The sequence below is a fragment of the Schistocerca gregaria genome, chromosome 2 (genome assembly GCF_023897955.1).
Source record: "Schistocerca gregaria isolate iqSchGreg1 chromosome 2, iqSchGreg1.2, whole genome shotgun sequence".
Taxonomy (NCBI): domain Eukaryota; kingdom Metazoa; phylum Arthropoda; class Insecta; order Orthoptera; family Acrididae; genus Schistocerca; species Schistocerca gregaria.
This window is the reverse complement of record NC_064921.1, coordinates 464709173-464736250: the sequence shown is the minus strand read 5'-3', so window position 1 is coordinate 464736250 and position 27078 is coordinate 464709173.

The following is a 27078-nucleotide window of genomic DNA, read 5'->3' as shown; positions in this document are numbered from 1 at the left end:
AGCTGCAGGGTTCTTTGGCGGCAACGGTAGTGTTCGGTGAGCGGCGCTGCATCCGGAGCTTACTTCCTGTATTGGCTGGCTGCGTCGTTACTGCTGTGATCGTCGCGGACGCGGCCTTAAATATCCGCGCGGTGGAGATATACTTCTTCTTGATTGGCTGCCGGTGACATTTGCGGAAGCAACAAAAGTTTCATGGTATGAGCGATCTCTCTTGATCATTTACACGCCCTCTGTACTGTGGTCGGATGTACGCGAAGGACCTCTGCAGGTCGCGCTGCAAATGACGGAGTCGGAGCGTCATGTAGTCGCAGGCACTGAGCTGTCAACCAACCCGACGGCGGCGTTCTGTCCTGTGGCACGGGCGCTTTACACCTTTTACGACACGCCAAGGCCCATCGCAACTGTAATGTCACTTGTCGGCTTCTGACGGTGTCGTTTCCACCGGAGGTGGTAGAATTTGAAGAACTGCGTCCCTATTGGTGGCAGCCAACGATGAGAGATAGTTAGGAATCTGGGCCGTGTATCCAACATCTTCGTAACAGCGGTTTTGATGTGAATCAGGGGTCTTCCGAAGCAGTCTGACCGGACGTGGTCTTCCTGGTCATGCCCTCTGTCAGTTGGCGACTGATCGTCGTACGTTAAGATTGCCCACTCACCGCCACTCACCAAGTGTGAAGGAACGTGCTTCGGCAGTTCAACTTTGATCTGATGAACGCCATTTAAGACGTAGTTGTTCTCGGAGGTCTGCCATTTTCCTGTGACATGACTGATGACGTTTCCATAAAGTCTAAATGTAGGTACGACAACGTCTTGAGGTACCTCAAAGGGAAGTTCGAAAACACGCAAGGTGCGGAGACCGAACCGTGAATGATTAGCCGAAACACATCTGATATGGCCATCAGGGTGTTTTGATTTCAGCCCCAGAATGAAACGTCGCACAACATCAGCGCAGCGGTTTGATGTATAGGACCTGCCCTTGACCGGAAGAGAATTCCTGTAACATCTTGAAGTGTGAGACGAAGTTCGTCACGTATTAACTGTTCCACTTCGTGCGCTTGAGGTCGTCCACGTTCCGCTTGAAAGGTGATATTTATAGTCACAGAACCTACGATAGCGCCGTTGCAGATCAAAACTGAAATGAAGATAGCGATGTAGCACCACACCCATGTAGCGCTGCTCACAGCGCCAAGCACGTCTATCTTGTACCATGGCTACTAACCGACTGAGGCCAGCAGGGCTACTCAGGCATGACTGACGACTAATTCTCATAGCTTAACTGCCGGCAGTACCTCCTACATTCCAAGACGAGGCACTGGTGGAAGTACGGCTGTGAGAAGTGAGTCGTGAGTCCTGCGTGGGTAGCTCAGTCGCTGGGGGTGCTTGCCTGCGAAAAGCAAAAGTCCCGAATTCAAGTCGGCTCACAATTTTAATCCGCCACGAAGTTTTACTATATTTATCTTGTTACCGTGGGTCACGTGAAGAAAGTGATGCCCTGTCGGAGCAGGACATAGTTGTACTAAATTAACTAGCAGTTAACTGGACGGTCTCCTGTCACACCTTGGTAGACGTGACGCCACCAGCAGTCGACCAGAGGTATGTTCGCCCTGAAGATGGCTCCTGAGAGGGGCTGAAAGAGGTCGGCAGTAAATAAATAAAAAAGCGCGACTGAGACTGTTTTCTTAATACCAAGTTGTCTTAAATCAATCGCTGTTACTCCACAGCCACGTTGTCCAAATATCTAAGTTATACCATGGATGGCTCATTTCCGGACCTATGAGTACTGGAACAATTTTCCTTCTACTATCGAGTACTTTGACTGGTTGTTATTTGACAATGCTAAATATGGTTACAAGTCACCTGTTACGTTAAATTGTGTGGATAAAAATCGTATGCCAAGATCGCTAAAGTCCCGTTATTGATTAAAAAAGAAAAGAGCTCAAGATCTGAAGACGACTCGTGAATGAGCTGAAGCTAGTAACCAAAAAAGGAATTTTAGCCGTCTTGACCAAGAATTTTTATCCACACACTTATGCTTTGGGCTGTGTCAGTTTTCACAACTAATTATGATGCAGTCTGTGGTGATATTGTGGACAGTATCAACCGCATCGCAGTTCTTTGAGGCGCTGGGCGCCATTTTCGCTTCTGACGATGTCTCCACATACAGAACAACGAATCTCTGTTGGTTCTGAGTTCTACAAAGTCTCTTGTATAAGATCGCAAGCGATATTGATTGATTTCTATTCAAAATGGCCGTTAACGTGTTGCACCGATTTCTATTCGAAACGGGAGCTATAGCAATCTTGGTGGATAAAGAAGTGTTGATAAAAGTGGTGTAGGCTGTTCAAATAGTTCAAATGGCTCTAAGCACTATGGGACTTAACATCTGAGGTCATCAGTCCCCTAAACTTAGAACTACTTAAACCTAACTAACCTAAGGATATTACACACAACCATGTCCGAGGCAGGATTCGAACCTGCGACCGTAGCAGCAGCGCGGATCCGGACTGAAGCGCCTAGAACCTCTAGGTCACAACGGCCGGCTTGCGGCTGTTACAGCATACATATGTCGGTGTCTATGAGACCTCTCTGCTTATTTGAAGGACAGCTTGTTGGGGTGGGGAGAACTGATAACTAAATAAAAGAGTCTGCGACAGAATTGCTCGCTTTCCACGAGGTCGGCGCCCGAGCGCGCAAAGTTGGCAGCCGGCGAAAGCTGCGGCCACGCCACCGCACGTCACGGCCCGCGTTTTTCATTACTCCTTGAGGGCGGGCCGGGTCGGCAGCCCGCAGCGCGTCGCTAATGCGGCCCGGCGCCGACGTCGCCGAGTGGCGCTGGCGCTGCGCGGCAGTTCGTTAATGACAAACGAGCAGCGGCCGGCCGGCCGGCGCCTGCAATTAGAATGGAGAGGCTGCGCCGCGCGCTGGCCCACGAGTGCCGCCCCCGCTCTCCACGCACAAAAACTCACTTCTTTACTAATTAAGGTAATTCACACTTCCCGCCCCAGACTGAGGGTCGGGCGGCCACGTTGCTGGACCTATTGAACATTAGCAGAAAATTCTCACAATTTCGTGTGTGCTGTAGGATGACATTCAACATAATGGACACTTATGTTTACCTTTGAGGCCAAGTAATATCATCAGTAGTGTGAAAATCCCACCTCGAATACTCCTACTGGCTGCCTGACTACATGTGCAGCCTTTCTACATCTAATTCTACATCCGTACTCCGCAAGCCACCTGACGGTGTGTGGCGGAAGGTACTTTGAGTACCTCTATAGGTTCTCTCTTCTATTTCAGTCTCGTATTGTTCGTGAAAAGAAAGATCGTCAGTATGCCTCTGTGTGGGCTCTAATCTCTCTGATTTTATCGTCATGGTCTCTTTGTGAGATATACGTAGGAGGGAGCAATATACTGCTTGACTCATTGATGAAGGTATGTTCTCGAAACTTCAATAAAAGCCCGTACCGAGCTACTGAGCGTCTCTACTGCAGAGTCTTCCACTGGACTTTATCTGTCATCTCCGTAACGCTTTCGCGACTACTAAATGATCCTGTAACGAAGCGCGCTGCTCTCCATTGGATCTCTTCTATCTCTTCTATCAACTCTATCTGTTACGGATCCCACACTGATGGGCAGTATTCAGGCAGTGGGTGGACAAATGTGCTGTAACCTACTTCCTTTGTTTTGGGATTGCATTTCCTTAGGATTCTTCCAATGAATCTCAGTCTGGCACCTGCTTTACCGACGACCAACTTTATATGATCATTCCATTTTAAATCACTCCTAATGCTACTCCCAGATAATTTATTTAATAACTGTTTCCAGTTGCTGACCTGCTATACTGTAGCTGTATGCTAAAGGATCTTTCTTTCTTTGTATTAGCAGCACATTACACTTGTCTACATTGAGATTCAATTGCCATTCCCTGAACCATGCGCCAATTCGTTGCAGATCCTCCTGCATTTCAGTACAATTTGCCATTGTTACAACCTCTCGATATACCACATCATCCGCAAAAAGCCTCAGTGAACTACCTATTTTATCCACAAGGTCATTTACTTTTGATATAGCAGATCCGGATGTTATAAGATCCTATAATACTTCAAGGTGAAGCGAATTCTATAAAAACATAGGTTTGTGAACTTTACACACAATGACGAGTTAAAGACTTATGATCACTGGGACGATGGTCAAACTATGTACTACAATACTACAGCGATTTTGCTTGACATGAATTCAGAAAATCCTTAGTAGTATGTCTACACTCATTGCGTAACATAGTTTAACTTTCCGCAATAAGATGAGGCCACACGTGAGGCGCTGCAGTCGCTGGTCGTGGCGCGAAATTTAAAAAAATTTAAATGGAGGTTGACAAAAATTAAAAAAATCCAAGCTGATAGAAGGTGCTTCCAGAGAATTAAAAACAATTCAAGTCAGAGAGAAATTTAAAAAAAAAATAAAATTAAAAAGTACAAACTAAACAATTTAAAAATCCAAGATGGCGGAACTAGCTCAAGTGTGGTTTGGAACTCCGATCGTAATCGACTCTATCAATGTGCCAACAGTGGAACACATGGCGATCGTCTGCTGAAGAACTCTATTTAAACAATGTGGGCTGAATGATGTACGGTATTTCGAAACGTGTCAGCACCACATTGTGTCGTCAGATTTTCCACGGAGCATATACTACGTTAGAGATCGTGTATCCTCCGATCTCCATGTTCTATTGTCGTAGCTGTCGAACTTTATTAATGTACGAGAATGTCCATGAGCAGCGTCCCGCAACCACGCATGTTAACGACAGCCTACCAGAAAGTCGTTCAGGCATGTGGGGGTGTAGTGAAAGGTGTTGTATTCACAACCCACGGTCACTGCAGAGCTATAACATGAATTCTAGCAACAGGGACCATACCATCTAAGAAAATTCAGATATGCTAGTGAGGTCACACATGTTTGAAAACCATTCCGCACAAGACTAGGAGTTTATACATCGCGCAGCTAATGAATGGCAGGCAATACACGTTGTAACGTATTTTTATTTCCGGCAAATAAAAGTGAGAGAAATATTTAGCTATATTTTGATAAAAATGTGCAATGCACGAATAAAGTTTTGCTTCAGGAAAGTCACACTACAAATGCGATGGCACCATGTGGTTAGTAATATGATATACTTCGGGATGCAATCAAGCTTTCAACTCTACTGAATCTCCGGTATTCAAATACCGACACCACCGCGCAACACGATCTTTTGATGTATCAGGCACTGGTGGATACTGAACGTCATCACTGAAGGCTCATTGACCGTAAAAATACTATACCGATTTCCACATAAAAATTGGCAGTAAATATTAATTCGGACTTCGTAAAAACAGATCTGAAGGTTCGAGTTGTAGAGAATAAAATATATAAACGGCACGACGCGATAAGCAAACGGTCGTTGTGGCTTCAAACAATCTATGCACCATTTTGTGACAGATCTGAAAAATATGAGATCATTAAACAAAATGAATATGGTGTTGACAAAAGTTTCTTCAACAAATGCGGACACCAGTGATTATGAATAAAAGGATTATTAAATCATATATGACACAGAGAGATCCAAAGAATTAAGGATGTGAAACATAAGTGAGTAGTCAGCAGAGGAAGTCTCAACTTCGTAAAACGTTGTTTGTTTCTCAAAAATGAATATAACGCGGAGGTTGTTTAGTACGCCTTATAGATACTCCCTGTGAGTTAAAGTTAATACATGTTCTTATATCATTGATATTACATATAATTTTCCTCATATGAGAGTTTCTTACAGGTTGGTGGTTTCTTCGTAAAAGTGATAAAAAGAGACGCTATCATATGATACACTTCAGAAACGTAAACGAGTGTGATACTAACTCGAAAAATCCTATCTAAATAAATATGTGTAGTGGTATGCAACTAATAGCCAACCACTGTCCAATGGGGATCAGAGCACCTTTCTATAACCATAATAATGAAACATGAGAATGACTGATTGTTGATGGTATTCCTCACAGTTATTTTAATGATACTACGGTTCGAAAGAATTGAAACGGGATTAACTGTTACATAGTACTGAAACCGCTAATACTGCCTATCTGTTCGACGTGGGCAAACATAATATACAGAATCATCTAAAGTTAACCGATTTTGCAGGAGTTGAGTGCGTGAGAATCGGAATAAAAAATTATATGCTGAAAGTTAGGCATGGAACTTGAAGAAAGCAGAGGGAGGGTACACAGCGACGTGTTGAGTTCTGTCACAGCAGGGGAGGCTGACAACGACGAGAGCAGCGAGGCTCACTGGTGGCGACTTCGTTTATCAGATCAGCATCTGCTGCATCTGCAAACATAGCAGCAGCAGCAGTACTGCAGAAACAGTCAGTATGACCGATAAGTTAAGTGATCGTACCAATAGTGTTCATATATGTGAATCTGCAGCGTTGCCATCAGTGTTGGAGCTTCTAAAGTTTAAGCAGTCACCCAGCATACACTCCAGGAAATGGAAAAAGAACACATTGACACCGGTGTGTCAGACCCACCATACTTGCTCCGGACACTGCGAGAGGGCTGTACAAGCAATGATCGCACGCACGGCACAGCGGACACACCAGGAACCGCGGTGTTGGCCGTCGAATGGCGCTAGCTGCGCAGCATTTGTGCACCGCCGCCGTCAGTGTCAGCCAGTTTGCCGTGGCATACGGAGCTCCATCGCAGTCTTTAACACTGGTAGCATGCCGCGACAGCGTGGACGTGAACCGTATGGTGCAGTTGATGGACTTTGAGCGAGGGCGTATAGTGGGCATGCGGGAGGCCGGGTGGACGTACCGCCGAATTGCTCAACACGTGGGGCGTGAGGTCTCCACAGTACATCGATGTTGTCGCCAGTGGTCGGCGGAAGGTGCACGTGCCCGCCGACCTGCGACCGGACCGCAGCGACGCACGGATGCACGCCAAGACCGTAGGATCCTACGCAGTGCCGTAGGGGACCGCACCGCCACTTCCCAGCAAATTAGGGACACTGTTGCTCCTGGGGTATCGGCGAGGACCATTCGCAACCGTCTCCATGAAGCTGGGCTACGGTCCCGCACGCCGTTAGGCCGTCTTCCGCTCACGCCCCAACATCGTGCAGCCCGCCTCCAGTGGTGTCGCGACAGGCGTGAATGGAGGGACGAATGGAGACGTGTCATCTTCAGCGATGAGAGTCGCTTCTGCCTTGGTGCCAATGATGGTCGTATGCGTGTTTGGCGCCGTGCAGGTGAGCGCCACAATCAGGACTGGATACGACCGAGGCACACAGGGCCAACACCCGGCACCATGGTGTGGGGAGCGATCTCCTACACTGGCCGTACACCTCTGGTGATCGTCGAGGGGACACTGAATAGTGCACGGTACATCCAAACCGTCATCGAACCCATCGTTCTACCATTCCTAGACCGGCAAGGGAACTTGCTGTTCCAACAGGACAATGCACGACCGCATGTATCCCGTGCCACCCGACGTGCTCTAGAAGGTGTAAGTCAACTACCCTGGCCAGCAAGATCTCCGGATCTGTCCCCCATTGAGCATGTTTTGGACTGGATGGAGCGTCGTCTCACGCGGTCTGCACGTCCAGCACGAACGCTGGTCCAACTGAGGCGCCAGGTGGAAATGGCATGGCAAGCCGTTCCACAGGACTACATCCAGCATCTCTACGATCGTCTCCATGGGAGAATAGCAGCCCACATTGCTGCGAAAGGTGGATATACACTGTACTAGTGCCGACATTGTGCATGCTCTGTTGCCTGTGTCTATGTGCCTGTGGTTATGTCAGTGTGATCATGTGATGTATCTGACCCCAGGAATGTGTCAATAAAGTTTCCCCTTCTTGTTACAATGAATTCACGGTGTTCTTATTTCAATTTCCAGGAGTGTATGTGGTTTACATAGCGTTAGTGGTCCAGTTAGCCCAAAATTTGAACGTGGCAGTATTGATAGAGACAAAATTACTGATGGGGCAGATAGTCCAAAATCAGAGGGGGAAAGCAAGTTTTCAGACGACTAATCGACAAAATTGGTGAAACTTTTGCTAGAATTGCAGTCTTGTAAGTGGGCAGGGGGTATGGAGCTAAGTTCCGTGAAAGCGGAGCTAGGCTCAGTAGGGACAAAACTGCGAATGTAGAGAGAAGTGTAGCAGAAAATGTAAAACCTGAAGTGAAGACCGAGCGGTCTAAGGTGCTGCAGTCATGGACTGTTCGGCTGGTCCCGGCGGAGGTTCGAGTCCTCCCTCTTGCAGGTGTGTGTTTGTTTGTCCTTAGGATAATTTAGGTTAAGTAGCGTGTAAACGTAGGGACTGATGACCTTAGCAGTTAAGTCCCATAAGATTTCACTCACATTTGAACATTTTTGAGGTGAAGAAAATTAGATCTGACATTGAAGAGATGGTTGAATCTAAGTTACAAGTTATAAGGGCAGATGTGGACAAAATTTCTGAGGAGAGTGGCCTGGTTAATACCAAAATCGATACAGTGGAAAAAGGTTTGGGGGACAGGTTGGAAAATATACAGGACGAGTAGGATGGTGATGTAAATAAGGCAAATTATGCTTGAGGAAGTGGCCACTAACTCGGTTAACAATTTGTCAGGGAGAATAGTAGAAGGTAATGTAATGCCACTTCCTCGGACGAGAAATGAAAATCAAAATTAGCTCCAAAATTCCCAAAGATTTCCCCAAAATAAGTTCCAAATTCCATGAAAAATGAATAAGAAAACAAATTTCCAGTTAACACTGTTATTTGGATATTAACCAGTAATTGAACAAGGAAACTAATACTTAGTAATTTATTAACATAAGAAAGAGAGATAGGATTCCAATAAAATCAAACTCAAAATTCAAAATTATAGTAAATTGCAAAAACATTATAATTAAAATTCGCAATGTAGAACCAACGTTCCCAAAGAAAACTCCGTGTGAGTACTCTTTGAAATTCGTGAGTAATGGCTAAAGGTAATTCAATCCATTGTCACTAACTTACGAGAGTTAGCCGCAGCAGGTCATACTTTTGAATGCTCGTATATGTAGGCGCAATTAGATTGTTTTTCAGAATTGATTATTGCGATGTACTATGACGCAGTGAAACGATACTTTGACTTCGAATATTACGTTATTTACAATTCAGATAGAGGACTTACATATATTAGACAGAAATGACTTTTAATTAGATAAAATATTTAGGAAGTGAACACAGACTGACAATTTCATCCGTAATAACTGATGGACTATGGAACCTGGAGATAGTTACGAAGCTTGTAATTTATAATTCCCCCCCAACACGTGGGAAAGCTTCTTCCTCGCGGCTCTGTTATGAAGTGACTAATATTGTATAATAAACCAGCATATCATGTCAATTCACGCATTTATCATTCAACTTTTCAATATTGTTTATAGAGATAACGTGCTGCGATATTATTTGACTGAAGCGCTCGGCTCTTATATAGAAACTCTTTGTCGTTAGGAATTAGTAACACTGTTACGACTGATTATAGATTTGAGATTACAACCAGTCTATAGGGAATCTGGTGTCGCAGGAACTAATTTCAACTTATCATTAATATTTAAATAGCAACTGATAAACCATCGATTATAAACGATTTAATTACGACATTTGGTGAAGTAAATATCTCGCGCAAGTCGCGAGTTCTGTTCATCAATGTCCTTTTTGTAACGTTGATACAGATACATGAGAAATAACAATCTCATTGCTCCACCGATGAGTGTTAGCGAAGACCGAAGATCCGAAGGACGTTACAAAAATGGCGTCCAACGTGGGGCGCCAATAATAGATGATCGTGATCGCTTCTCTGTTTTTGTTATTGATAACTTGATACCAGTGTCTGAGTTTAATTTCTACAACACAGAAGATTATCACTGTGTGATCGAAAATCGATTGTGTTATTAATAGAACATCAATATTACGGCAAACGCTGACCTTCCTTTTAATTTAACATATATGGTCGTTGTGCACACTGCACTCCATGGAGTCGCCAATCAATAAGTTCGTTATTATCTTGCAAATAAAAACAGTTATCAGATTTCTTAATTTATTCCAAACCAATGAAGATCATCGGATCTGGATCTGTGCCAGGTAAATAAGCATGTTTGTTTTCTTCGTTTTGTGATATTATCTACGTTCTGGAGGATCTCCTTACTATGCATGTACTGAATCTAAAAGTAGAGGAATGTGCCGAAAACAGGACTCGCCCAGACCTCTGATTCTTGACTCTGCGTTCTCTTGTACTCTCGTGCAACCAAGTGTAAATAGTTGTTTAGGCTTCTAACACTCTGTAGCAGGGTGCACAAGTTGTACACTTTGCTTGTTACGTATCAGTTCACCATCAGAACATGTGATGGAGATCTGACAAGTAACAAACGAAGTGTTTTGACAATGGAAAAAGTTTTTAGATTGCCCTACATTTGTCATTTTTTCTCATAGGTATTGGTGGGTAAGCCTTTCAACGTATCGCACTCCGCCAAGAAAAGCGACGCAAGTCAAAAAACGGTAATTGTTAGTTTATATCACTGAAAAATGGATGTGAAGTACCCTATCGTGCACGAAGTACGTCACATCTCTATTTCGCAATTTGTCCAGTTCAGATCAGTTGTGACAGTTCCGTTGCACGTTACTTCATGATTCGCCACGGAGAGAACAGTGCCACTTTGGCTTTGCTACTGCGGGTATACACGTGTCATTCAATAAGAGATGCACGTTCTGAGCTGTGACACTTTTCCTGTACAGTATAACGTAAACTGAATGTTATTTTAATACTATTGGTCATCACAATGTCTGTGTTTATACAGTATCAGTAACTTAAATGTTAAGGAAAAGACACTCTTTTGACGATTACAGCGATTGTAAATAGTACGAAACTTCTTGCGTTGCAGGGTACGAGGAAAACACGAAGATTTTTGCTGCAGAGTTAGCTCGTATTGAATCCCTTTGCTCGGTCAAATATATTCGGACGTCATCTATCTTCATATACGATTCTCTGTTTTTGTAAACTGTCTTCCTTAAATTATACCTTACTGATGTTCCTTATTTGACTGCATTCATTCTGATAAATTACATTTTTGCATTGTGTATTTATCTAATAAAACAATTTTAACTCTTTTTCATTTTTTATTCGAACTTAAGGGCTAATTTTGCTCGATGGACGTTCGAATGTCGTGTTATGCTGCATCAAGTAAATATATGTTGTTTGGAGTGGAAAAGTGGCAAAAATATTACTTGACACAACATGACAAAAACAAAAAAGTCTTTAGAAGGCCAATAAAAGTGACTCAGTTCAAAGAACTAATTAATAATTACCTGATAACACGTCATGTTCAACAGGAACAGAACTACGTGTCCATATTACTGTTGTATAGAATTTAAAGGACTTTATTGCCAAATATACTTATTTGAAATATGTTGTGTTGACGTGTTCTTCAGTCCGAAGACTAGTTTCATGCTGCTCTCCATGTCGCTCTATCCTGTGCAATTCTCTTCACCTCCAAGTAGCTACTGCAACCTACATCTCTCTGAATCGGCTTACTGTAGCCATCTATTTCTCTTCCTCTACGATTTCTAACCACCTCCCCCCCCCCTCCCCCCCCCCCAACCTTCTATCCAGCTCTAAATTGGTGATCCCTTGATGTCTAAGAATATGTCCTACCAACCGATCCCCTCTTATAGTCAGGTATATGCAACAAATTTCTATGCTTCCCAATTCGTTTCGGCACTTACTCATTAGTTACGAGATCTACAAATGCAATCATCAGGATTATTCCGTGGCACCCCATTTCAAACCTTCTATTCCTCTCTTGTCTAAACAGTTTGTCGTCCATGACTCACTTCCATACATGGCTACACTCCACACAGTTACTTTCAGAAAACAATTCCTGATACATGAATCTATATTTAATATTAACAAACGCTTTTCTTACCATTGTCTCTCTACTTGGGCCATCATCAGTTATTTCACTGCCAAAATAGCAGAACTCATCTCTTACTTTACGTGTCTCGTTCCCTAATGAAAGTGCCTCAACATCACCTGATTTAATTCGATTACATTCCATTACCCTTGTTTTGCTGTTGCTGAAGTTCATCTTATACCCTCCTTTCAAGACCCAATCCATTCCGTTCAACTGCTCTTCCAAGACTCTTGCTGTCTTGGAGAGAATTGCAGTGTCATCGTCCAACCTGAAAGTTTTTATTTCTTCACCTAGGACTTTAATTCCTACTGACAATTTGTCTTTAGTTTCCTTTACTGATTGGTCGAAGTGCAAATTAAATAACCTGCGGGATAGGCTAAAACTCTGTCATACTTCCTTATCAACCACTGTTTCTCTTTCGTGCCTCTCGAGTCTAACAACTGCAGTCTGTTTTCTGTACAAGTTGGAAGTAGCCTTTCCCTCCCTGCATTTTACCCCTGATACCTACAGGTTTTCAAAGAGAGTATTCCAGTCAACATTGGAAATATCCTTTTCTCAAACTCTACAAATGGTATAAACGTAGGTTTGCCTTTCTTTACCTTGTATTCTGAAATAAGTCGTAGGGATAGCATTTCCTCGCGTGTTCCTACATTTCTCTGGAATGCAAATTATCTTCCCCGAGATCTGCTTCATCTTCTTTTTCAATTCTTCTGTAAAGCATTCGTGTCAGTTTTTGCAACCATGACTCACTAAACTAATAGTTTGGTAGTTTTCACAACTGTCAGCACCTGCTTTCTTTGGAAATGGAATTATTATAGTCTTTTTGATGTCTGAGTGTATTGCGCCTGTTTCATACATCTTGCTCACCAGATTTGTCACCAGTTTTGTCACGGCTGGTTCCCCCAAGGCTATCAGTAGTTCTAACGGAATTTCGTCTACTCCCGGGACCTTGTTTCGATGTAGGTCTTTCACTGCTCTGTCAAATTCTTCTCGCAGTATCACATCTCCCATCTCATCTTCATCTACGTCGTCTTCCATTTCTATAATAGTGCCTCCAAGTATATCTCCCTTGTATAGACCCACCTTTCAGATTCCCCTTCTTTGCTTGGAACTGGTTTTCCATCTAAGCTCTTGATATTCGTACAGCTGGTTCTCTTCTCTCCAAGGCCTTTTTAGTTTTGCTGTAGGCTGTATCTATCAATCCCTAATGATTAGTGCTAAAAACTCTCTATATTTCTTCCCAAACCGTTCTTCCTTAGCCATTTTGCACGTCCTGTCCATCTCATATTTTAGAACTTTGTATTCATTTTCACCTGCTTCATTTACTGCATTTTTAGATTGTTTCCTTTTATCAGTTAAATTTATCAATTCTTGTGTTATCCTAGGATTTTATTTCTACTACGTCTGGTCTTTTTACCTATTTGACCTACTGAGTACTTCACTTTTCTATCATTCAATGCTAGACATTCTTCGTCTACTGCATTCCTTTCCCCTGCTTGTGTCAGACATACCCTAATGTTCCCTCTGAAGCTCTAAACAACCTTTCTTCCTTCATTTCATCCAGGTTCGATCTCTTCCATTTCCTAACTTTGTACAATATTTTGCGTTTTAATATACAGTTAGTAAGTAATAAATTCTCGTCAATGTCCACATCTTCTCCTGGAAATATCTTACAATATCCGTCTGAAACGTCCCCTTTGAACAATTAATGAATTACTGTGCTTAACCTGAAACATAATATCTTTTAGCGCAACGCAATCTGACTTCCAATAATCCCTACAAAAGAATGGCCCTGACTAACATTAACCTATACCTTTCACAAATCATCGATTGCTGCACTTTTAGTTGTGTCACTGTTCTTACGAGGTTGTGATATATGTTATTGAGTGGTAAGGTTGGTGTTACTTTTAATGTTTTATCCATCTTAAGCAATTAGCAACTATAGCTGTATTTATTAAAACAATCGGCAGCCAGTTGAATAAGAGAAATTTTATTTCTTTAACCGGTTTCAGGTACCTAGTACCCTTCTTCAGAAGGCTGTACTGAAACATATATACCATAAAATATTTATACCACAAAATATACACTGTGGCGACAAAAGTCATGCCACAGCACATGTACAAATGGCGGTAGTATGACGTACTAAGCATATAAAAGGTCATGGAATTGATGGAGCTATCATCTATTCTCAGTTGATTCGCGTGATATGTTTCCTACGTAATTATAGATGCACGATGAAAAGTAACGGACTTCTAAGACGGCATGCAACCACTAACATGGGACATTCACTTTCGAAAATCCTTAGGGAATTCAATATTTCGACGTCCACAGTGTTAAGAGTGTGCCGAGAATACGAAGTTTCATGCATTACTTTGGCCACGGACAACGCTGTGGCCGACGGCCTTCACTTAACGACCTAGAGCAGTGGCGTCTGGGTAGGATTTTCAGTGCTAACAGAGAAGAAACACTGTATGAAATAAACAGAGAAATCAGAGTAGGAAGTGTGGCGAAATCCGGCGTTAATAGGCTATGGCAACAGACGACCTACGTGAGTGCTTTTGCTAACAGCACTACACTGCCTGCAGCGCCCCTCCTGGGCTCGTAACAATGTCGGATGGACCCTAGACGACAGGAAAACGGTGGCCTGGTCAAATGAGTCTCGATTTCAGTAGGTAAGAACTGGTAGTAGGGTTCGAGCGTAGCGCAGACCCCACGAAACCAGAAGCCAAGCTCTCAACAAGGAACTGTGCAAGCTGGTGGTGACTTCCTAATGGTATGGGCTGTTTTTATGCGGAATAGATCGGGTCCTCTGGTTCAGATAAACTGATCAATGATTGTAAATGGTTGTGTTCGGTTCCCTGAAGACCATTTTCAGCCATTCATGGACTTCATGTTCCCAAAGAACTATGGAATTTTTATGGATTGGGTCCTCTGGTTCAAATGAACTAATCACTGATTGTAAACGGTTGTGTTCGGTTCCTTGAAGACCATTTTCAGCCATTCATGGACTTCATGTTCCCAAAGAACTATGGAATTTTTATGGATTGGGTCCTCTGGTTCAAATGAAGTACTTACAGCGGAAGCAGCATCAAACACAAAATAAGGAGACCTACAATTTTAGTGAAACGTCTTGAAGTAGAGCTGGTTTACTGCTGCCTCGCTAAGAAAGGTTCTTTCAATCGCTTGTGAATAATGGCTGTTCAGTAGGCAAAGAGAAATAATATTGAACAACCGTTCAAAGGCGAAACTGGTGCCGTAGCTCCTCAGTTAGTTTTTTTGGTACGCGTCACAAAAACAAACTGTCAGAAAACTGACAGCAACATCCTATTTCAGGCATTTCGATTTCAGCAGAGTAACCACACTGAAATTATATAGTCTTCTGGAAGCTGTTATTTTGTACGTATTTTGATACTACAATAGATTTTATGTAATTTAACACCTTTTTTCCAATTTTTAGTGCCATTTTGCTTATTTCTAGAAGCGGTCCCGTTTTTTACAACAATTTTTCAAACTCACGAAGTATGAATTTTTCAAAATAAGTTTATCGTAATAGTTTTTAACGATATTGTCTATGTGAGTAATGTAAATGGTCCACAATATTGCAAAGTAAATATTCCTCGCTAATAAAAGAATACTTTACTTTTTGTAGTTTCAAAAATCAAGAACAGAATGGGGTACGGTTGTAGCCACCTTTCTCTACATATAATCTAATCTTACGTATTTAGAGTATGACGAAATTGTTTGTGGATTCAAACAATCCTGTTGGAGTAACATCCGTAATTGAGCATTATAGCAGAGGTAGAAAATACCGCTTCAGTTGTAAAATACTTTATTTTCACACGACCGGTTTCGGACTGTTATAAGACCATCGTCAGGTGTCGTAGCTGTGCTGTGGTCCCCGAGCGCCGCGTGTACCAGGCGGGGTGTGCTGCCTACGAGCGCAAACCACCGAAAATAATTTACAACTGAAGCGGTATTTTCAACCTCTGCTGGATTATTGTCAAACATGAAGTGACAGTTAATATGCCGGAACCGGCAATGTGAATTTTTAAAAGACTTAGACGGTTGATAATTCAGGAGGGTAGTGCTCAGAACGCATACAAGAAGACTGTCCATGAAGTTTTACGGTGCCGCTTTGGTGCTTGGGATCTCCTTGCGCTGCGTTAGTGGACGTCATTTCAACCCTTTCTACGTTGGCATCGAGTCAGATCCGCAGCGAAAGCCATCTGAACCGGTGACGCCTGAGGACACGGGGGGGATGACAAATCTGGCGGGGGTTGGGCAGGGGGCGCAGTGCATTAGCTGTTCGGACGGCGGGGTGCAGGTGAGCCAGGGCGCGGATCCTGGCCGCGGGGGCGGTAAGTGACAGATGAGCGTCGTTAGCGCCGGCGTGCGCGGGCCATCCGTCACGGCAGGATGAAGGCGCCAGCGGCCGAGAATAATAACCTGCGAATGGACCGCGCGCAGGTGAGGAGAGCAGGCGGTAGTGAAGGCAGCGCGCGGACGCGACGTGGCGCTGCCAGCGGGGACTTGGAGGGCTCAAGTGTGAGGTGCGACCAAGTGTAGCACCTGCTGCAGTAGAATCCCAGCGATGAAGTAAGTGTACCGCCCTAACTCCGTAAGACGCCAAGGTCATGCATAGAGGAAGGCGGAGAGACGTGTGACTATCATATCTAGAAGGCAGTGGTTTCGAAACCGCTATGAAATGGGACGATCCCATAAAATCAGTATTAAGGAGAGGCAAGAGAAAGCTCTGATTTATTGCAAGTCTTTCGGGGAAGTCTACCGCATGTGTAAGGCTGCCGTGTATAAGGCGCTAGTAAGATCATTCTTAGAATACAGTTCCTGTATCTGGAGCCAACATCCAGCAAGCATGACGCTTGACATCGAATGAAATCAGATCTTGGTGGGATCTCAAACACGAAAGCTGTAGATATGCAGGCAGAGTCACAGAAAAGTTTGCCGCCTACATCACGTGTGGTGTTGTAATAGTTAATCTAATTAGCGTATAATAGTTATATTTTTGTTTTACTTACTGCACGTACACCGCAGAGATCTGGCGGGTGCTAACGTCTGTACTACGTTTGGGACGAGTTCATCACATCCCTGAGTACGAGATGTTCGACGGCCATCCACCGCCACAAGAGGCTGAAAACTATACCACATCCCTTGCGGTGATTATGATCTTGTAATGAAATATTTGAATGAATAATATATTACATGTTCTTCTCTAAGAATATGTTAAGGCTCTTGTAGCTCACTGTCATTTACAGTTCATTTTTTGGGATTTAGAATCGGAATGAGTTGAGGCATTTTATTACGCTGCCTCCCTTTTTATGTATTTGCTGAAAATAAACAATGACAAAATTTTTCCTAACAAATAATCAAAATCCATTGAATGATGTCTACTACACTATATAATTTCAATCGAACATCGTTCCTTATCCTGCAGGTCGCGATCCCCCAAGCGTGTCACGGTGATGTTAATTTATGCTAGTATTTCGCAATTTTCCTTGTTGTTTAATCCTATTTTGCCATTTCTCGTCTTTGAAAGAAATATTTGGCGGTTCACGCCCTTTAAGTACATGTTTAATAGTGTGGCTAAAATTTCTAGTATTATTTTTGATAAAATCTTCTCATACATCAATAAGATGAGTTTCTCCAAAGGTTCTTTTGATTTTAAGCATTTTTTGATGTTTCTTTTCTTTGATGTCTGGATTTTTTTGAAAGTTATTCGTTTTTCGAATTTCCAGTTTTTCCATTTTTGAACTTCTTTACACACATCGTTCCAGCACACCTTCTTTTTATTCTTGCCCAGTCCTAAAGTTTTCCAAGTTGCTTTATTAATTTGTGCCTGGAGTTCACACATATCATCTTATTTTATTGTTTCAGTTTCTTCTCTATTATTTTCTATTGTAGTATTACCTGTAGTGGAGTTGTAATCGAGTTTTTTTTGTTTTCGATTAGAAATACCATTTTTAATCTTAGAGAATAATGATATTAATCTAATTCCTCATTCTACTTTAACATTCATAATTTCTGTGGTATACCTATTAGATATGGCTATGTTATCCAATTGAAGTTCTCCTATGTTTGGATTTGGCCTATTAGATATGGCTATGTTATCCAATTGAAGTTCTTCTATGTTTGGATTTGGACATATCACAGTTTTGGCTGTATACAGGGTGTTTCAAAAATGACCGGTACATTTGAAACGGCAATAAAAACTAAACGAGCAGCGATAGAAATACACCGTTTGTTGCAATATGCTTGGGACAACAGTACATTTTCAGGCGGACAAACTTTCGAAATTACAGTAGTTACAATTTTCAACAACAGATGGCACTGCAAGTGATGAGAAAGATATAGAAGACAACGCAGTCTGTGGGTGCGCCATTCTGTACGTCATCTTTCTGCTGTAAGCGTGTGCTGTTCACAACGTGCAAGTGTGCTGTGGACAACATGGTTTATTCCTTAGAACAGAGGATTTTTCGGGTGTTGGAATTCCACCGCCTAGAACACAGTGTTATTGCAACAAGACGAAGTTTTCAACGGCGGTTTAATGTAACCAAAGGACCGAAAAGCGATACAATAAAGGATCTGTTTGAAAAATTTCAACAGACTGGGAATGTGACGGATGAACGTGCTGGAAAGGTAGGGCGACCGCGTACGGCAACCACAGAGGGCAACGCGCAGATAGTGCAGCAGGTGATCCAACAGCGGCCTCGGGTTTCCGTTCGCCGTGTTGCAGCTGCGGTCCTAATGACGCCAACATCCACGTATCGTCTCATGCGCCAGAGTTTACATCTCTATCTATACAAAATTCAAACGCGGCAACCCCTCAGCGCCGCTACCATTGCTGCACGAGAGACATTCGCTAACAATATAGTGCACAGGATTGATGACGGCGATATGCATGTGGGGAGCATTTGGTTTACTGACGAAGCTTATTTTTACCTGGACGGCTTCATCAATAAACAGAACTGGCGCATATGGGGAACCGAAAAGCCCCATGTTGCAGTCCCATCGTCCCTGCATCCTCAAAAAGTACTGGTCTGTACCGCCATTTCTTCCAAAGGAATCATTGGCCCATTTTTCAGATCCGAAACGGTTATTGCATCACACTATCTGGACATTCTTCGTGAATTTGTGGCGGTACAAACTGCCTTAGACGACACTGCAAACACCTCGTGGTTTATGCAAGATGGTGCCCGGCCACTTCGATGGCCGACGTCTTTAATTTCCTGAATGAATATTTCGATGATCGTGTGATTGCTTTGGGCTATCTGAAACATACAGGAGGCGGCGTGGATTGGCCTCCCTATTCGCCAGACATGAACCCCTGTGACTTCTTTCTGTGGGGACACTTGAAAGACCAGGTGTACCGCCAGAATCCAGAAACAATTGAACAGCTGAAGCAGTACATCTCATCTGTATGTGAAGCCATTCCGCCAGACACGTTGTCAAAGGTTTCGGGTAATTTCATTCAGAGACTACGCCATATTATTGCTACGCATGGTGGATATGTGGAAAATATCGTACTATAGAGTTTCCCAGACCGCAGCGCCATCTGTTGTTGACAATTGTAACTACGGTAATTTCGAAAGTTTGACTGCCTGAAAATGTACTGTTGTCCGAAGCATATTGAAACAAACGGTGTATTTCTATCGCTTCTCGTTTAGTTTATATTGCCGTTCCAAATATACCGGTCATTTTTGAAACACCCTATATATTGGTAGGATACCAAAATGTGTGAACATCAGTTTTAACTGGAACAATTTGCAAGCATTGATCAGTCTCTCACCATTCTTGTTTTTTCTTAAGTGTGAAGGATATTCGTCTATGATATTCTTAAATTTCATTTCCTTCCCAACTCGTATATTAAAGTTGCCAAGTAATATTTCAACGTTGATTTCAGTTATGTCACATTATAAAAGACTTCAAAACTGATTTGCTGTATACAGATTTATTCTATTATCATAATTTTATATACATGGCAGTTTATAAGGGAATAGCTTTGATTTTTGCACTTTATTGTTAACATGCACATTGGTCTTGATTCTGAGATAAATTCTGTTATATTATCTACAAATTTTTGCTTGCATAAAATGCTGTTCCAAACATTGGCATGTAGCCCATTATTCAGGCTGCTCGTTTCCGTTAGTAAATTTTATAATTTTTTGTGTCAACTGCATTCTCATCTAAGAATCTCGTTTCTTGTATTTCTAAGATTTATGTGTGGTACTTCTGTAGAAATAATTCTGGTTCCTTCTGTTTCCCAATTTTCGGAAGAGAAATCTCATTTCATGTTCCCAAGGACTATTTTTTTAAAACTCGAGCTTAAGAAGGTTTCTCAGTATAGTCCACCTCTTCATGACCCCAAATGTTGACTCTCCAGAGCTCTAGATATCAATGCATTACAAGATGTAATGGTGGAATCTCATCAGGTGTACCACCTGGGGTAGTCCATCCATTGTGAGAATTTTCCATTTTGCGATGTGAAATTGTAAATTGTAGAGAACACGTTATCTAGAATCATCCTTGAATTCCAAAAATAAGAACACGTTGTTAGCCTGGAATATTACTCACTGAACAGCCACAAACATGCACAACAGATGTTGTTGGGGTACCGCCACCGACATGTGGCACCATCGTTCCCCCTGTCGACTTTAGTCTTGGATAAGAGACTGCATCTTTGGCAATCTCCGCCGTACCGAAGTCTGTTTTCGTCCTCTCTGCCGCTGAGGTGCTATAAACATTTTACTTAGAATGAGTTCACATGTAAAGAAAAGAAGATAATGTGGTGGATATATTTGTTTTTTTTTTTTCATTTAAATTTACTCTATATGTTGATCTACATTAGAAACTCAAAAGCAAAATCTTTTCGAGTGACGAAGACGATTCCTGAATGCAGTTTTTAGCGCAACAAGAGACGAAAAACTATTTTCACAAAGATAAGACGTGGCGACAGGGATTAAGATTTTCAATGCTTTTGTGACTAAATTTCCATGTTCATTACGACAAGCAAGCCAAAACGTATTTAAATCTTCAGATTAAAATCGATGGTCAGCCTTTTGTTCTCGGTAGACATTTCGCTGAGCTGAACTGGAAGTGACAATAACGCTTTCACTTCAACTACCCTTTCATTAGAATTGCTTGACTTAACAATACAATTTCGTAGATTCCTCAATGTATGTAGTTTTCTTTCGAATTTTTACGAGTCGGACGTTCTGTTTCCAAGTGTAGAACTAATTTTGACGGCTTCATCTTTCATTCGAAAGACGATGAAAGCAAACAACGCGGTGTTGCTTTACATCCAATGATGTAAAACCTTAATTTAAATAACTGCCATTGAACAACCATGTTTTTTCACCAACCAATGCACTGGATATTGATGGCTCACTTCGTTATGTCACAAAGTTATCCATTTTACATAAGAAATTTAAAAAAAAATCTCTTTCACGGCTGACTCCACACTAATATGAAAGCGGCAGACGTACGCTGTGCATTCGAAACTTAACTGCAGTTCCGAAATTGCAGGTGTCTCTTTTATACTGGTGACAGCACGACTTCCTCAGACGCATATAGTGCATGTTGAAAGATATTTTACCAGCGAGTATTATAGAAGGAAACCAAATTGTAAAGAACAATTCACATCAAGTTGAAATTTGAAAATTGCTGAAGTATATGCTTGTAATACACGCATATTCATACCTGTCGTTGTAAACGCAATGAAAAAAATAATTACGACTGTAATACATTTTTTATACTGCCGATACTTTTCTAATGTATAAAATTAGTGCAATGTGATATCAAGTAATTTTTTTACATTTACAATTGAGTCAAAATTAAAATATTAATAGTAAACGTTACTACTGCTTGCATTTCTCGCGGTGGGGAGGAGCTACAAAATATAAATTTTATTTACACTCACAACTTGTCAGGTAATGTTTCAGTTGTGGCTATTATCCAGAGTTAATTAACTTGTTAGACAAATCTGAAAAATATTATTTAATTTTGAGAAGTATTAAAAGTCAGAACTGTTTCTTGGTTCTATTTACCCTGACAATAAATGATTGTTGATGAAAGGTACATAGAGCATCTTAGAAACGTTGCGCCAAATTTAGAAGGACATAGAGAGTGTCTTGAAGAACAAAGCTGGGATAGGAATCCACATTTAGAAACGTCATCCAATGGTACTGGAGAGCGTCAAAGTTACAGGCGCTGGCACCTGCCACTTTGGCACCAAACAGGACTTTATGCGCTAACGGAGTATAGGCGGAATCTCTCCCAATACTATTTGCTACTCAGTGATGGAGACTGACTGCCACGATCACCGGTGGTGAACTTGGAGCTATCTGCTGCGTAGAAAAGTCGTGTCTCGAAAGAATTCGATGATGTGTAACCTCTTTGGATGACGGTTTTGGACAACGGTTTCCATCTGCAGTTTATTTTCCTCCTGGAACCCTTCGAAATCTCCATTGCTTTTCCCTATAGGGAGAAAAATAAATTGCAGATGGAGACCTGTGTCCAACGCTGTCATCAACCAAGACAACAGGGAATTGCATTTATATGAGAGAAGGGCTTTCTACACAGCAGGCAGATCCATCTTTTTTACTGGCGATCATGGCAATCAGTCACGACCACTGAATAACAAGCAACATTGTGAGACGTTGCCTCTGCCGATACCTGTAATTTTGACGCACTGTAGCGTTGTTGTATGACGTTTCCGGAGAGGTTTCTAGCTTCGATTTGATCATCAAGACACTCTCCACAACCAACCGAAGTTTGTCACAACATTTATGGGATATCTTGTACAGTCCGAATACCTGAGAAATTATCCTATGGTATATTAATATTACAAAGTGTTTATTTCAAGTGTAATTACTAGAGCAGAACGCTCGATTCACTGATTGTGTTAGAGAGGCTATTTAAACAGAATTGTTTTTTTTTTTTTTTTTAGCAATGGGCTGAAACGAATAACTGAATTTACGACACCTTCTGACAGTTACTTCCTCAAATAAGGCGAAGTTCCAGGTATTTCCGAATTTATCAGCATTAAGTCAAGTTCTGTCAAGTATCATCCAAAGTCACGGTAGTGGCAGCACAGAAGAGGGTCATATCATCATAAACCATATACTTTATCAGCGTCTTATATTCAAAAGTGCGCCGTTTCACCAGGAAGTGTAACAGAAATCGTCGTAGAAGTGGGTATCATCGGAAAAAAGACAACGTTGTTTCCCTGAAACTCTCAGGGACAAAGTTAGAGAACCAGTATTTGAAGAAGACTGTATGAGGATTTGCAGCGACCATCGTATCCCTTCTTCGAGACCCAGATGAGGCACAACTTTTTTAATGTTGGCATGATGTATTCTCTACCATGCATAGTACAATCGATGGGGGAGTATATGTTTAGATGCAGGCTTGAATTGATGGCAGTATGGGCCTTTTATTTACTGATCAGACAGACAGACACACACACGGCCAGACACATACGCACACACATACAGTCAGACCTAATCAGACACACACACACACACACAAACATAGTCAAAGAGACAACATTCGCTCTCTCTCTATCTCTCTCTCTCTCTCTCTCTCTCTCTCTCTCTCTCTCACACACACACACACACACACACACACACACACACAGGGAGAGTAGGAGAGGGGAGGACAATGTGATGACACACAAAGAAAGGGGAGAAAAGAAGGTGGAGAGAGAGAGGCGGGAATAAGGAGGTGGACACATGTAGAGTGGAATAAGGAGGTTGCCACAGAGAGCTGAAACGAGGAGACTTACAGAGGAGGAGGAGGGTTTGTAAGGCTACAGAGGGAGGAAAGAAGGAGGGCTGGCTAGAGAGAGAGTGCGGAGGAATGGGTGGGTGGTGAAGGTAGAAGACAATAGACAGAGAGCAAGGAGGAATAAATTAACTAATAGTTTCTTGTAATAAATAAACACCCGGGCAACGTCGTGTTTGGCAGCTAGTGTGTGTGATAAATTTATGAAAATGTAGTGAATAAGAAGGTAAGACTGGGGCACGTTTGTGAACACTTGTATCACAAACCAATAATGCTGGAGTGCTACCGTCAATGGAAGATCATCACCAGCTGAGTGAATGTCTTAATGCCAAGAATACGTGTTTTTGTGCAAGATAACTAAATTTTGTTACTCAGTTATCGTTGCTCCTAGGAGCATACCTTTTAGAATTGATAACAGATAAATATATGTTCGTTTACAAGAAATTATCCTCCTTCACAAGGTACATTTGTATAATTTGCAAGCCTGAAAGTTACTATTGTAGTTTCGAAACTATGGGGCACGTTTACGCAGTTCTGTTGGGATAAGAAACCGGTAAAACGTTTCGAAACTACTTCGACATGACAATGGGGCACCTTTACGCAGTTTTGTTGGGACAAGGAACTGCCAAATGCAAGAACAAGGAAAAACGAGAATAGTTTTACTTATGATATCATCGTTAGCTTTCAGCCTAAAGGCAGATTTTCACATGGTAACTCCCCACGCTCTCCTGTCTTCTGCCATCCTCGTAATGTCCGCATAATTTCCTCTTGCCTTAATGCCTGGTGTTACCTGGTATCTCCTCCTTCGTCTCAGTCTCCTGTCACAAACTAGTCGTTCCAAAGCTTTTGTGTCCCATCCAGTTCCTCTTCCTTTCTCATATAATCATATAAACTGCAGTATTCTGACGGAAAGAACAAACACTGTTTTAAGTGATTCATTGAATCAAAAGGAAACCAAGAATACGTTCAGCTCACGGCGATTGTGCGGCAGGAAAATAATTATATTTTTATACGTAAATTGCAGCTCTAACAATGATGATGTATACAACTTTAATTATCATTTGAAATTCACAGTAGGCCATATTATGCTAGCAGGCGGACTCTGGTAAAAAAAAAAGTTTTCCACCAGCACCAGTAAATGATGATGGTGATGTTTGGTTTGTGGGGCGCTAAACTGCGCGATCATCAGCTCCTGTACAAAGTTCCCGCCGAGTTTGATTAGCATAGCGGTCCAGGGCGCTGCAGTCATGGACTGTGCGGCAAGTACCGGCGGAGGTTCGAGTCCTGCCTCGGGCATGGGTGTGTGTGTTTGTCCTTAGGATAATTTAGGTTCAGTAGTGTATAAGCTTAGGGACTGATGGCCTCAGGAACTAAGTCCCATAAGATTTCACTCACATTTGAACATATTGTACAAAGTTCCAATTTTTAAACGGTCCAAATTTTTTCCATAGTCCAACCGAGCCACTGTCGCGAATGATGATAACGATGATAATAATGAAATAATGAAGACAACACAAATACCCAGTCCCCGGACAGGGAAAATACCCAACTCGGTCGGGAATCGAACCCGACTTCCCGTGATAGCCACGCTAGCCACTGCGAATTACCATGCATAAATGAACTGTATTTTAAGAAATTTCGATTGTATAGTGTATATTACAGACATCCATTGCTTCTCTTAAGTTAGCGTTTGGTACACTGTCCAGCATGGAGGTGACACAACTTCGCTTGGAAAAGTTCAGCTCTAGTGCAGTTAACCAGTAAAATCAGGGGATAAATGTCTTTCAAGTATCAGGAGGTTATGATGCCATCAAACGGATAAAGTGAAGAGGACATAAATAATAAAACTGGGCAGGGCAAGAGGGACCTACTACAACCGATCTCGATAATTTGGAATAACAAAATAACGAAAAGGATCACTGCTCTTTTTAACCTATGTATACGATTTACGAGATAATCTGAGTAGCCCTCTTTGATTGTTTGCAGATGTTGCTATCGGTTACACAATAATCACACTAATTTAAAGGCTGACGATTCAATTGTATTGTTGGGGGAGTAATCTTGTGAAGCATTACAGTACACTGAGACACCCCTACTGGGTCACTGATATCAAAGTCAGCATGGTGTAGGCAGTCATTAAAACAAAGGTGTTTTCACTGCTCGAATAATCACCAACTTTCTCCTCAAAATGCCGAATCGTTTTGTTGGCTCCCACCTACATAGGGGAAAATGACCCTTGTTACAAAATAAGGGGTACCAGATCTCGCGCGGCAGTTTTTAGATGTTCATTTTCTCCCAAATGTTATCAGAGAACACAGGGACACAGAAATAGTATGACGAGCCCTTTGCCAAACACTAGAGTGTGAATTGCGGATTAATCGTAGATGTAAATCTGTCTTTATGCTTAAAGAGATTTATGTTCCGTCAACATTTGTACACAGACATAAAAGTGCTATTTCTCATCCCAGACCGGTTCATGGAAAGTAAAACAAAAGCCTTAGTGTGAAATCCCAGATTTGTAAAAAAAATGTTGTGCCTTTTGTATCTAGTTAGATTTGCTCCTACAAGGTGTTTCTCTCAGCAGCATAACGATGTAAGGTGCTATTCATTTGCATATACTCTTAAAAAAGCTTTTGTTTACAATTTTTTAATTTGTTAGATTTTCAATTGTTAAGATTTTATCAAAATTCTGTAAATTACGTGGTGAGTAGCTCCATGATCAAATAGCATTGGTTTATATCATCACCCGGAATTGGAGAGAAATAAATAAACACATTGGAATAGATGTACAGCAAAATTAAAATACTAAAAGGTAGAAATGGGACCATTTCGAAGACTTCAGCCATTTATTTCCTATTAAAGGTAGGGGAAAGATTTTCTCGAATAGAATTTAGGGTGACACGACTCTTTTGTGCATGAATGGTAAAAATAAATGTTTTTCTGTATCTTCCATGGTCGCATTGGGTGATCTCTAATGCGACACAAGTAGATCATTTTATATGTTACTGTCGGATCCCGTACTCCGACTCATCATGTCGAGTCATGGAGAGTTCGTCTCTTATGATCTTGCCGCCGAAGGGATATTAAATCCTAATCTACCTTTCTGTAATGTAGTGAGGAATTCCGAACTCATGATAACGTTAGATACTCGATCTTGGCATGCCCACTCTCACTGACATAACAGAGGATGATCAGTGCACACATCGTTCTGGAGGATTTTATACTGCTATCCAATTGCATTTGGAGTGTATCTATCACTGAAAGTTGACACTGCTTGCTGATATACACAACAACGAACATTTTAAGTGGTTAAGTAATTGAG